The following is a 12,033-nucleotide window of genomic DNA, read 5'->3' on the forward strand; positions in this document are numbered from 1 at the left end:
GTTGAACACAAGAATGAGAAGGGGACAGTCAGGAATAATGCTGATTATGGGATTTGCTCATCAAATAGCCAATAACATTTGACAGGGGAACAACTTCATCTCAAAATGTAGACATTTAAAAGACATACCCTAGGATAATAGCACTTCGCTTCACTGAACAAATATTGAATCTCCAGGTCAGCAAATACCCAGGGATTATCCCTGAATAATTATTCTGATAATTGGGACTTTATAAAGTGATGTTCAGTTTAACTGAGTGTAATAATTTATTAATAACTATTTGAGGAGAAAAAAAGCAAGGCAATGTAGGATAACATTTTATAACGTATCCAAATACGCTCGTTCCTTATTAAACACGCAACACTGAATGTTCTTTGTTAAAATAAAATCATTCAACATCATAGTGTATAAATTATTGATAGGATCATTTGAACAGTTTCCTAGTGGAATTCTAGTCTAGTTTTCATTTTTAGGACACAGTGTCCTTCTTCTAGAGAAAACCATCCGCAGGTAGTCAATTTCTCATCTAACTATTGGCTTTTTATGTCTCTTACATGGAACTAACATCATTCTCTATTTCCAAAGTAGTGAGAAGAAATGGGCTATAGTGCTTCTTCATTGATGATTCAAGATGATTCTACTGAAGAAAAACAATTTTAAAGGCTAATTTTCTAAATGTATTTTTTGAACATCCACTTTCCATTATTTTTAGTGTTCATATTCTTAAATATATATTCTTTGAAAATAAGTGAGGTATGTGAAATATCTGTTTGTTACTCATTTAAAAAAACCTAAAGAACATTGTTTCTCTAGAGACGTTCATAAATTGGGCTTGAAAAGCATATTTTTTTTATTGGTTGGGTTTCATTTGTGGTAGGTGTTTTTCCTACCACAGAAATATATATATATATATAAATATTATGGGAGAAGTGTTTTGTTTTCATTTCATACAAACCTTTTTTCAAAGGATGACCTAATGAATGGTAAAGATGCGTAGTGTGAAAAAGTTCAGGTTTTAATAAGAATGTCTGAATGGTACTTCAATTATAACAAAAATATCCGCGCCTCACTATACTGGCTTCATACTGCCCTGTAGTCCTCATTAATGACGTTCCTTATGGTTCACTTAAGAAGACTGACATTTAAACTGGGAGAAACCTCTGTTAACTAGTAAGACAATGATATGACAGACTCAGGGATTTGTGTGTAAATAGTAATGCCACATATTTCATAATGAGGCTTAGAATGGATGCTTTGATATGGATACTACTTACAAATGCTTCCCTTGTAACTGTATGTTGTGTTTACTTCATCTCTGTGATCCTAAGCCAACTCTATGAGCAATACATGTTTATAGTTCAGTTTATCTTTTCCACATAGTTATTTTCTCATATATACAAATAATATATATCAATGAACAATACCTGTGAATTTCCTAAAAATTTTTCATGTTTGTCCTTCAAAAGACAAAAACCAAGAAAGTGCAGTAGAACAAACCACAGACTAGGAGAAAAGATTTGCAAATCAAATAAATAAGGGACTTGTATCCAGAGTATACAAAGAGCTCTTATAACTCAGTAATAAGAAGACAGGCGACCCATTTAAAAGGTGGTCAAATGATTTGACTAGAAATTTCGCCAATGGCTGACTGACCAGTCAGCATGGGACAATGTGCTCAACTTCATTGGTCATTAGGAAAATGTAGATTAAAACACAGTGAGATGCTGCTTTACACTCATTAGAATAGTTAAAATCAAAAGATAGAAATGCAAAGATTTGATGAGGATTTGAAGACATTGAAACCCTAATACAGTGCCAGTGGGGAATATAAAATGGTACCGTTCACTGTTGAAAACAGTTTCATAGTTGCTTGAAATGTTAAAAATAGGATTACCGTATGACCCCATAAGTCTGCCCTTGGGTATATAACCAAGAGAATTAAAAAAATGTGCCCACGCAGAGACTTAACACAGATATTTTTAGCGGCATTATTTATAATAGCCACAAAGGGGGAAAGAAGATGGGTAGATGGAAAGTAAGCATATGAAGAGATGTGCAAATTAGCTCTCAGGAAAATGCAAGTTAGAACTACTGTGAGATACTACTATATGTTTACTGTCTCCTAGAATGGCTATGATTAGAAAAACAATCATGACAATCCCAAGTACTGGTAAGGATGAGGAGAATCTGGATTACTCAAACATTGCTGAGAAAAATTTAAAATGGTATAGCCTCTCCGGAAAACAGTGTGGCAGTTTCTTGAAAAAATAAATGTGTGGCTCTTCTGACTCAGCAATTAGATTTCTGGACATTTATCTCGAATAAAAAGTCATAAACTACTCATATCAGCCACAATCTGGGTGAATCTCTAGGCAGTTTTGCTGAATGTGAAAAGCCAATCCCCAATGCATACAGCCTGTATGATTCCATTTTTTTTTTTTTTAAGATTCTTAGAAGGATCACATTATAGAGATGGGGGAGAGATTAGGGTCACTGGGGGTCAGAGAGTGCCAGTGAGTGGGAAGGGGTATGGCTAGGAAAGGTCAATGAGCAGCATTGTGAGGATAAAGTTTTGTATCTGTGCCAACCACATCAGTGTTCACAGCCTGGCCATGACACTGGGTGATGGTTTTACAAGAAATCACCACTAGAGGAAACTGGATGAAGTGGGTGAGACCTCTCTCCAGATTATTTCTTACAAGGCAAATCTGTAATTATCTCAAAATAAAAGTGTTAATTAAAAATCCTGCAAACATAGAATAAAGAATTTTCAAATCTCCTTCACCTAATAACATTTCACGAATGTTAACATTTTATTACTTTGCCTTATAATCTGAACCCACCCCTGGGTGTGTGTATGTACATATATTTATTTATATATTCTGTTTTCTCAAGTGTTTGAGAGTTAAGTTGCAGAAATGATGCCACTTATAAATATTTCAGTGGTGTATTTTTTTAAAATTTTATTTATCTGAGAGAGAGAGAGAGCACAAGCAAGGGGAGCAACAGGCAGAGAGAGAGGGAGAAGCGGGCTCCCTGCTGAGCTAGGAGCCCATTGTGGGTCTTGATCCCTGGCCCTTGGGATCATGAGCTGAGCCGAAGGCAGCTGCTTAACTGGCTGAGTCACCCTGGTGCCCCTCAGTGTGTATTTTCTAAAACAAAACAAACAACCCCCCTCCCCCAAAAAAACCCAACAAGGAAATTCTATTATATAATCAGAATACAAATTACAAAACAATGTAATTTAACAATGACTATACTGTAACATATCTTTTCAGATTCTTCCTGTTGTCTCACTAATGTCCTTTCTTGGTCTGGGATTCAGTCTAGAATTCTTTCCTGCATTTCTTTGTTGAGTCTGTTTGGTCTCCTTTAATCTGAAAGAGTTCTTCAGTATTTGTTTTTCAGGACCTCACTGTTTTTGAAGAGCAGTGTCTGTACAGAAATTATCCTTGTTTGGGTTTGATGGTGTTTCCTCATTTGTGGCAGGAGTACTATAGAAGTAATTTTTTTTTCCCCAGTCCATAGCCTCAGGAAGATTTGTCCACTTGATTAAGGAGAGCATGTGATGTAATGAGCCCTGGATATTATATAAAGCTGATGAATTACTGGCTCTACCTCTGAAACCAATAATATATTATATGTTCATTGAATTTAAATAAAAACAAATTAATTTTTAAAAGGAGGTATCTGCCAACTCCTGTACTATAGAGTTACTATTTTTCCTTTTCTAATAAATGTGTATGTTGTGGGGTGATGCTTTGAAACTATGCAAATATCCAGAAAGTCCCATTTGAAAGATGAGGTGTGATTGTTTAGTTACGAGAATTCTGTTGGGAGGCATTTCAGGAGAAGGGGAAATGGCATGTGGGAAGTCCCTAAAGCTAAGAGGCTAGAGCTCTTCGAGAAGGAGAGAAAAATCCCATTGCAATTGGGATCGACAGAGAGAAAACAATAAAGTAGAGTGGTGGATGGGTACCATACCATGCAGGGGCTCGAGGCTGAGCCTAGTATTTTTTACATTTTAAGCTTTAATACCAATGCAGGGGGAAAGCCTTCCAAGTTTTTAAACAGAAGTGCGATATGACCAAAACTGTGTTATAGAAAGATCAGTTGGACTGTTTGAGGATAGATTGGAGATAGGATGACACACTTAAATTTTATACCCAAGCCTCATATCTCTTTGCAGTTTATTTTTGGTACATGCTATATTGTAGATACCCAGTTCTTTTATTTTACAGATGATTAATTTTTTTAGCATCATTGAATTGAAAAATAGCCTTTAAAATTATATAATTTTAATTATATAATTACATCTATGCCTTCAAACATTACATATTAAGTGCCTATGATGTTTCAGGGACCACTCTAGAGAATGGGATACAGACAAAAATTCCTGCCTTTGTGGAGCCACATTCTGTAATATTTGTTTTAGAGTAATTAGGCAATACAGAAAAGTATTTTGAATTTTCTTCCAGATTTCATCAGTGTATGCAATTTACATATTTATGTATGCATTTGTATAGTTTTTTAGAGCCTATAATCCCACAATGCAAAAAAAAAAAAAAAAACAAACACCCTTTTATTAAAAACTGTGATGTAGGTATACACAAATGCAACTTAAATTTTTCCTTAGAAAGGGTGTAATATGTTTTCTCCTTTTTGTAACCTTAATATATTTATCCACTCAATATATTCTAAATGTCTTACCAGATTATTAACTGTTCTTGTACAATATAATTTTTTCTTTGCTCTCTAGTATTCTGTTGTATTACTGTACTGTAAATTATTTAACCAATCCCAGAGTCTAACCTAAAATGGAGTGATTGAGTGAAGGAGTTGAAGGAGGTCAATTGTTCTGCATAATGAAAGAATCCAGCGTGTTTTCCCCTGGTGGCCCTAGAGTCGGAAGTATGGGCTACTTCATTGAAAGTCAATTCACTGAATGGCCTGTTTACCCAAAGTGGAGGTCTATAGATGTGAATATAAAAACAAATGAGAGGGGTGACTTGGTGTAGAAGAAGCTCATTCTAGAAATGTAATGGTAAGATGACCCAAAAAGAGACACAGCCAGCAGGGGTCTGCAGTGTGGGCACCAATAGGTTTGAACAGATGTGGTACCTGACGCTTAATTTTGAGAGGTTTTGTTGTCCCCCAAATTCTCCAAACTGTTGAATGGAAATGACATTTCTGCGAAGAAATGTGAACGAGAGGCTCAAGAAATATAATTTCAGCATGACACAAAATGACATGGCAGGAACGTTAAGCAAAACTTACACTTTGGGTTTTGAAGCCCAGAATTATTCTCATATAATTAGTGGAAATGGTACGCACAATAAAAAAGCATTACATTATCTGTGTGGGGATGAGGTCCTGTAGCCGTGAGATGCTTGAGTCTCCCATTAGATGTGGCTCTGTTTGAATTTTGGTTCAGGCACTTGCTCACTGGGTAGCTCAGTGCCATGTCTCTTTCCAAGAATGCTTCCTTGTATGTGAGCCTGGAGTTACTAGGAATATCTAGCACATAAGCTGTGAGGAGAATTAAATGAACACATGCATATTAAGTACTTGGCACAGTGCCTGGCATTACCCACTAAGAGGTATTGAGCTTATGTGATGATGATGATGGCGACGATGATGAGACACATGTTCAAAGCTTTTGATACAGATTGCCAAATATGCTCTTTGTAAGGTTCACAGCAAATTGTATTTCCACCACGGCATTTGAGCGATCATTTTCCCCCTGCATTCTGGAAATTATAGGTTGTAAATCATCCATCATTTGAATTTCAAATCAGGCGTCTGTGCAGAGATTACTTATTGAACACCTTGTCTCTGCCGGTCACTTGGTTTGGCTCTGAGGACACCCACATTAGACCCAGTCCTGTTCTCATGGAGCTTATGTTCTGGGGATGTTACTTTTTGACTCATTGAGTTATAAGGATGCCAAGCGCCTTTCTGCAAACACATGAGGCTGTCTTGCGGTAAACCGTTGATTTTGTTCATGGAACATAGGCAGAATAGAGGCCTTAGATTGTATCTAACTTTCTGCCCATGGCAATACTTTGCCGCTGGAGAAAGTCTTACGGTCTTTCCTTTCTGCACCCTGAAGGTGCCTTCTTCAGAGGAAAGCGGACATCAACTCACAGGAGTCTTTTCACCATGTTATATGAAGATGGCTTCTCAGCCAATAAATTTATAGTCACAGGGGTAGGAAGAGATACGATTGGGTTCTTCATGTAAGGCTGAGCTTTGTTTACGAAGTACCATGCTAAGCACTGGGGATCCGGTCATGGTTAGGTTTCCTTTTAGTCCAAGAACGCTCAAAACCTTCCTTACCCACCTGTCCCCAGAGAGCATCCTATTAAAAAATCTGTTACAGAATTTATTCAGTCCTTCTAGCCAACTTCCTCTTCAGAGACATCATTAATTGCTTCCTTCTCCCATGAGCCACAGCAGTGCCCTGCATTGGATTACCACGTTACATATGGCTCAGGCATGTGGCTTTGAGTTCTCCGAGGGTACGATTTTGGGGAAAACTCATCTTTGTATCACCAGCATTTAATATAGCTCCTAGGAAAGAATGGGAACATAGTTATTGAAATATATTATCACATCACTTTTCTATTATTTTGGGTTTGTCTTCCCCACTAGAGTGGGAAGAGTTTCACGACAAGGATTATATACTATCAGCTGTTGTAACTCTCCCCCATCTCAGAGTGTCTGTCACACAAGTAGATGCTAATAGATGTTGTGATATAGAATTAATGAAGGACTATGCTATAAGTCCCTTAACTAGAAGTGTCTCTTTGGGGATCATGGATCCGAATAGGCCCTAAAAAGGTCACCATTTAAGCTGAATTACTTCTATGCAGGTAATTTTCCTCCGTCATGTAGTAGCTGCTCCATGAACCTACTGCAGGTCCCTCAGACTCGAATATTGTTGACCTATTTTTCTGTACTAGGACATGTTCTTCATTTTTAAACAGAGGGATTATACATATAGAGTAAGGTCAATGCATTAATTATAGCCAACCGTTTCCTCATGCCTGTGAATCAGTTTTTAAGTGCCTTTCTAAGTTCAATTTGTTGGGATGGAATGGGAAGCAGAGGAACCATTTCTATGAGCTTTTTTTTCAGTGTACTTATGGGATGGCAGACCATGGGGAGCAAAATGGCAGTGGGTACCCAGCAGGGAAGAGGTGGTTTTAGATAAGGAAGCAAATGTAAAAACTGGTATCTGTGGTTGATCTATATTTATGTCGGTTGATATAGAACATTTATTATAAATATGACAGCTCCCAGGTGAATGAGATTTTAAGACTGACATTTCATTCATTTACATTAACAGCATGCCAGATACTGTCCTATGGTTCTCATAAATGATCCCATTCTTGCCTTATTATATCCATGGAAGGAAAATGCTTTTATTATAGATGAGGAGACTAGAGCCCAGGGTGGTAAAAGGGCTTGCTGGTTTCATGGTGGATGGTGAAATGGGATTGGAATCTGCTGCTCTGGCTGCGTAGACTGAGCTCTTAGCTCACGCTCTATGGTCGTATGAAGCAGACGGATGGAACAGTCAGAACTTAGAGCCTCTGATGGAAAGTGCTTCCAGCCATGCCTATCAGATGTGCAATGGGGCCTCTTTTGTTTATTTGCTTTAATCAAAATGGACAAGGAAATGATCTATATTCATTTAACAACTACCAGAGATGGTATCTTTTTGCTCTCCTTTAGTGGCAGGTGTCAAATATCCATTCCAATTTGTCCTAGGTAGAAAACTTAAATTTACTGGCTCACACTATTGAGCAGAACAGGGCAAGATCTAGTTCAGGTTGGGCTGCACTGACAGAAGTAACTTGCTTCTCTCTCTTCATCACTCAACTCCACATCTTTTCTTGATTCCATTCCCAGACAATATTTCTTTTCTATTTGCAGCATCATTTCTAGGACAAATCAAGGACTTGGAAGGACAAGTCCTTCCAAAGTCAAGCCCAGTGAAGAAACATGAGCCCATTCTCCCTCATATTTCTAGAGAAAGCCCCTCCATGAACTTTCCTTGATCAAGCTTAGATAACATACCCAGATCTGAGTGTTCTCGGGACAAGTTGCCTGACTCTTGGTTTAGTTCTAGGATTGATCATGTATCCTGGGAAGGGAAAGTGGGAAGATGTCCTTAAAAATCCACAGATGGCCGGCAAAAAGGGGGGGCATGGATGCTGAGGCGTCAAGGCGCAAATATTCGTTGCAAATTCTGAATATGAGTTCCGTGAAAAGGTCATCCAGCAGGGGCGCCTGGGTGGCTCAGTGGGTTAAAGCCTCTGCTTTCGGCTCAGGTCATGATCCCAGGGTCCTGGGATCAAGCCCCACATTGGGCTCTCTGCTCAGCAGGAAGCCTGCTTCCCTTCCTCTCTCTCTGCCTGTCTCTCTGCCTACTTGTGATCTCTGTCTGTCAAATAAATAAATAAAATCTTTAAAAAAAAAAAAAGGTCATCCAGCTTCTTTTTAAACTAGTCTATCCTGTATGATCCGTGGAATTTAATACTTGAATGTCCTACCTTTAATGAGCGACATCTAGATTTACGAAATTAGTAAACTACGGGATTGGTTTGAGGGCAGGTTGGAGAGATAATTTAACAAAATTCTCCAGTGTAACACCTGTAGATTGTTTCCCTGATCCTCCTACAGCAGGAAATGCTTACTGGAACTAAGGTTGTGGTTACGTGTCTGACCGGAGACAGTCAGTGCCGTATCAATGAAGATCGCCAGTGACTGATGGAGAACAGACACAGGGTGCTTTGGCAGAGCAGTGGAATCAATTTTCCACCTGGGTGGGCAACAGCAGAAGGAGATATTTCTGATCTATATGAAACTCATGACTAATATATATTTATCTGGACCAGACTCTCTCTCTGCTCCTATTCATAATCATGGTTTCTGACATCAGGGTTTTGCATTTTTTTTTTGTTGTCCCTCAACGTTCACTCAGGAGTAATCTTGTTGATCCATATGCAAAGAGGATGGGGTGAAGTCCTCGAGATTCTTCTTCTTGCTCTGTGCTGGGTGGGAGTGGGTGAAGGAGGAGGAGGGGGTCTCCTTCCCGGCTTTGGGCATTTGTGTGAAGAAAGGCGACAGTTCAGTGGGCACGGGCACTCCCAGTGACTTCGCGGATTTATGTTTGGCTACTTTGTAACTTCTGTCTGGAGCATCCATCAGATGAGAAGCACAAGGACTAAAGGGACAAAGAAGCCCCAGTCTCTCCCTTTAGAAGGAAAAAGAATTTTTTCTAAAAGCTAAGGAGACGGACGTGTTACTTACAGCAAAGCAATTCTCAAAGGACAACCTGAGACACATTTCCTTGTATCATTACCTGATAATATAGGGCACGTCATGTTAGCAGATAGGCCTGTTCTTAAAAAAAATAAATAAATAAAATTACAGGGAAATCAAATTTTTGCTAAAGAACAGTAATTAACAGTGGGCATTGGGGAGGAGAGGGGAAGCGTGGTGATGTCAGCCCTGAAATTAAACGGCTCTCTTTTGATTCACTAAGGATCTATGGAACTCTGGGTGAGTTCCCTGGTCCGTCTAGGGATTAGTATTACCATGTGTAAAATGGGTATGATACAACTACATGGTTGTGATGAAAGTGTAATGGACTCATGAAAGTAAAGTTTTGGTTCGGTATCTGACATGTAATTGGTATTTATTAAATGTTGTCTATTACTTACTGACTGTAGGTGCTGTGCCAAGTACTGGGCTGAGAACTCTCCTGGTCATCGGTCATGAAAGCCTTTGCATATGGTAGTTATTATTGGTCTCTGCATTTCTTAGATGAGGGACAGGAGGCTAGGAGAAAAGTAATTTTTTCTAGTCATACACCTTGTGAATTATAGAGCAGCCAGAATTAAACCCAAGTTTCTCTGACTGCAGATCTTCTGAAATTTTTATATTTAAAAAAAAAAAAAAACCTGGAAATTCTGCCTCTTCTGGCTTGTGTCCTGATCACTGTTAAATTCTTTCCTTGAATGCTGGTTTTCACCAGGATCTGGCAAGAAATAAAGAATAGGTATTTTCTCAGGTCGTGTAGATGAGCAGTTGTAAAAATGGATACAGACAAAACCCAGGGATGACTAGTATTTTTTTTAAGCTGTGTTTTTTTTATAAAATATAATTAGGTCAACACCAAAAAGCACTAAATATTCCTAAACCTTCTGTGTTTAATACCTCATAAAGGGGGAGAAACAGGAATGCTAGTTTGAACAGAATAAAGCAAGATATGACTCAGTTCTGTCAAATCTTCCTCCCAAACTCTGTACCTGCCAAAATATGTTACATCAAGGAGGGAACCAGGGTGAGACAAGGAAGCTACTGGAAGTGCTTATTCTTAGCCTCATGTAGATGCTAACATCAAAGGTCGCTTCCATTGCTGCATGACAAATGGCTGCAGGTGTAGTGGTTTAAAATAACCCCTATTCCTTTCCTTGAAGTTTCTATGGGTCAGGAGTCTCCGTATGACTTAGCTGGGTCCTCTGTAAGACTGCCTTTAAGGTGCTTCAGTTCCTTGTTGGTGTCTGATGGACCCTGAGCATTGAGAGGTTTCCTAAAACTCCTTGTTGCTTGGGTTCCCCAATGTGGTCGCTTGCTCACTCAAGGCTGTCATGGGAGTAAAGGCATCCAGCAAGATGGGTGTGCTACATCTTAATGCAACATAAGCAAATAATCATGTGTTAGGTAGAGGGCTTGCATTCTTTCATTTTTGTAGGAAAGAGAATATTTTAGTTGTAACAGACCATTGCCACCTATAAGATGGGAGGAGTCAAAACTGAGGAGAAGTGGCATAGAATGTGAATCAGTGGGTCTCTCATTTACTGGAATTCTCACAAATGGGCAGTGAAATATTAGGAGTATCTTCAAAAGTGTCTGACTTCAAGACTCACCGGATCTAAGTTGTGGCGGTTCAATAAATAAAGGGATTTATTTTTCAGATCATAAATCTCAAGTTGGAATAGCATCTAGCATGGCCAGTTCAGTTTCAGTAATACTATTAAGAGGCCAGATTTTTTTCTTTTTTTAACTTTCTGTTTTGTCATCTTTGGCATGCCATCTCACTTCACTCAGGAGCACATAATGGCTGCAGTGGCTCCTGAACTTACATCACTGTTCAGAAGCAGAGAAAAGAGCCTTTTCACTTCCTTGCATCTCTTCTTTTTTTTTTTTGAAGAGCTAAGACACATTTTCATGAAGCTCTGGCGGTGTATTCTCACTGTGTCTCCTTTGACAGAGTTGGATCATAGACCACTCAGTAAGCAAATTAAGGAAGGGGGTTGGAATTGCCATGATTGGCTCTAATGGATCACTGCTTATGCTTCAGGCTGTGTCTGGGGTCTCCTTCTTAGAACACAACATCTGGGGTTAGGATAACACAGCTGGAGCCCTTAGAGCAGGGAAGTGAGTGTGTGCACATGTGGGTGTCTATGTTGGGTGCATATGGGTCTGTGTAGAAGGTGATGGTGTGAATTAGGATCATAGCAGTCATGCACTATGCATTTCATGTGGATGGGTCCCCTCCCCCAAAAGAATTTTGGAATCAGAGACTTAGTTAAAGCATGACTCACACACAGATTAGCTAACTGATGTTAAGTACCCTAACCTACCTGAAACTTGTCAAAGGGAGATACTAATATTACTCACTTCGCAGATCTTGTAAGAAGATGTGTAGCCCAGTGCCTGCTACCGATCAAGTGGCCAGTAGGTGGTGGCGAACGAGGACGGAGCAATGAGAATTATCATCATGATGCTTGATCTTGAATTTTCTAACGGCAACATGCATCTGAGGACTAGGTTTGGCTTGGCCCCCGTGGAGGGAATAAAATAATGAGTTACAGTTCACAGCAGCTTGGGACACCTGGATGGGTCCATCAGTTAAGTGTCTGACTCTTGACCTCAGCTCAGGTCATGTTCTCAAGGTCGTGAGATCGAGCCCTCCCCCCACCATGTCTACTTGAGATTCTCTCTCTCCTTTTCCCT

The 12,033-nt window shown here is 39.2% G+C and overlaps 1 long non-coding RNA gene across 1 annotated transcript; it reads right to left on the bottom strand.

The window, feature by feature from the left end:
- Nucleotides 1-9,717: 9,717 nt before the first annotated feature.
- Nucleotides 9,718-11,855, bottom strand: LOC125109114 (uncharacterized). The gene is made up of 3 exons (XR_007130125.1): nucleotides 11,698-11,855; nucleotides 9,975-10,051; nucleotides 9,718-9,852 (listed from the first exon to the last, which is right to left on the bottom strand). It is a non-coding gene; the product is annotated as an uncharacterized LOC125109114 (long non-coding RNA).
- Between the last annotated feature and the right edge of the window lie 178 nt (nucleotides 11,856-12,033).

The sequence above is a fragment of the Lutra lutra genome, chromosome 9 (assembly GCF_902655055.1).
Source record: "Lutra lutra chromosome 9, mLutLut1.2, whole genome shotgun sequence".
In the NCBI taxonomy this organism is placed as follows: domain Eukaryota; kingdom Metazoa; phylum Chordata; class Mammalia; order Carnivora; family Mustelidae; genus Lutra; species Lutra lutra.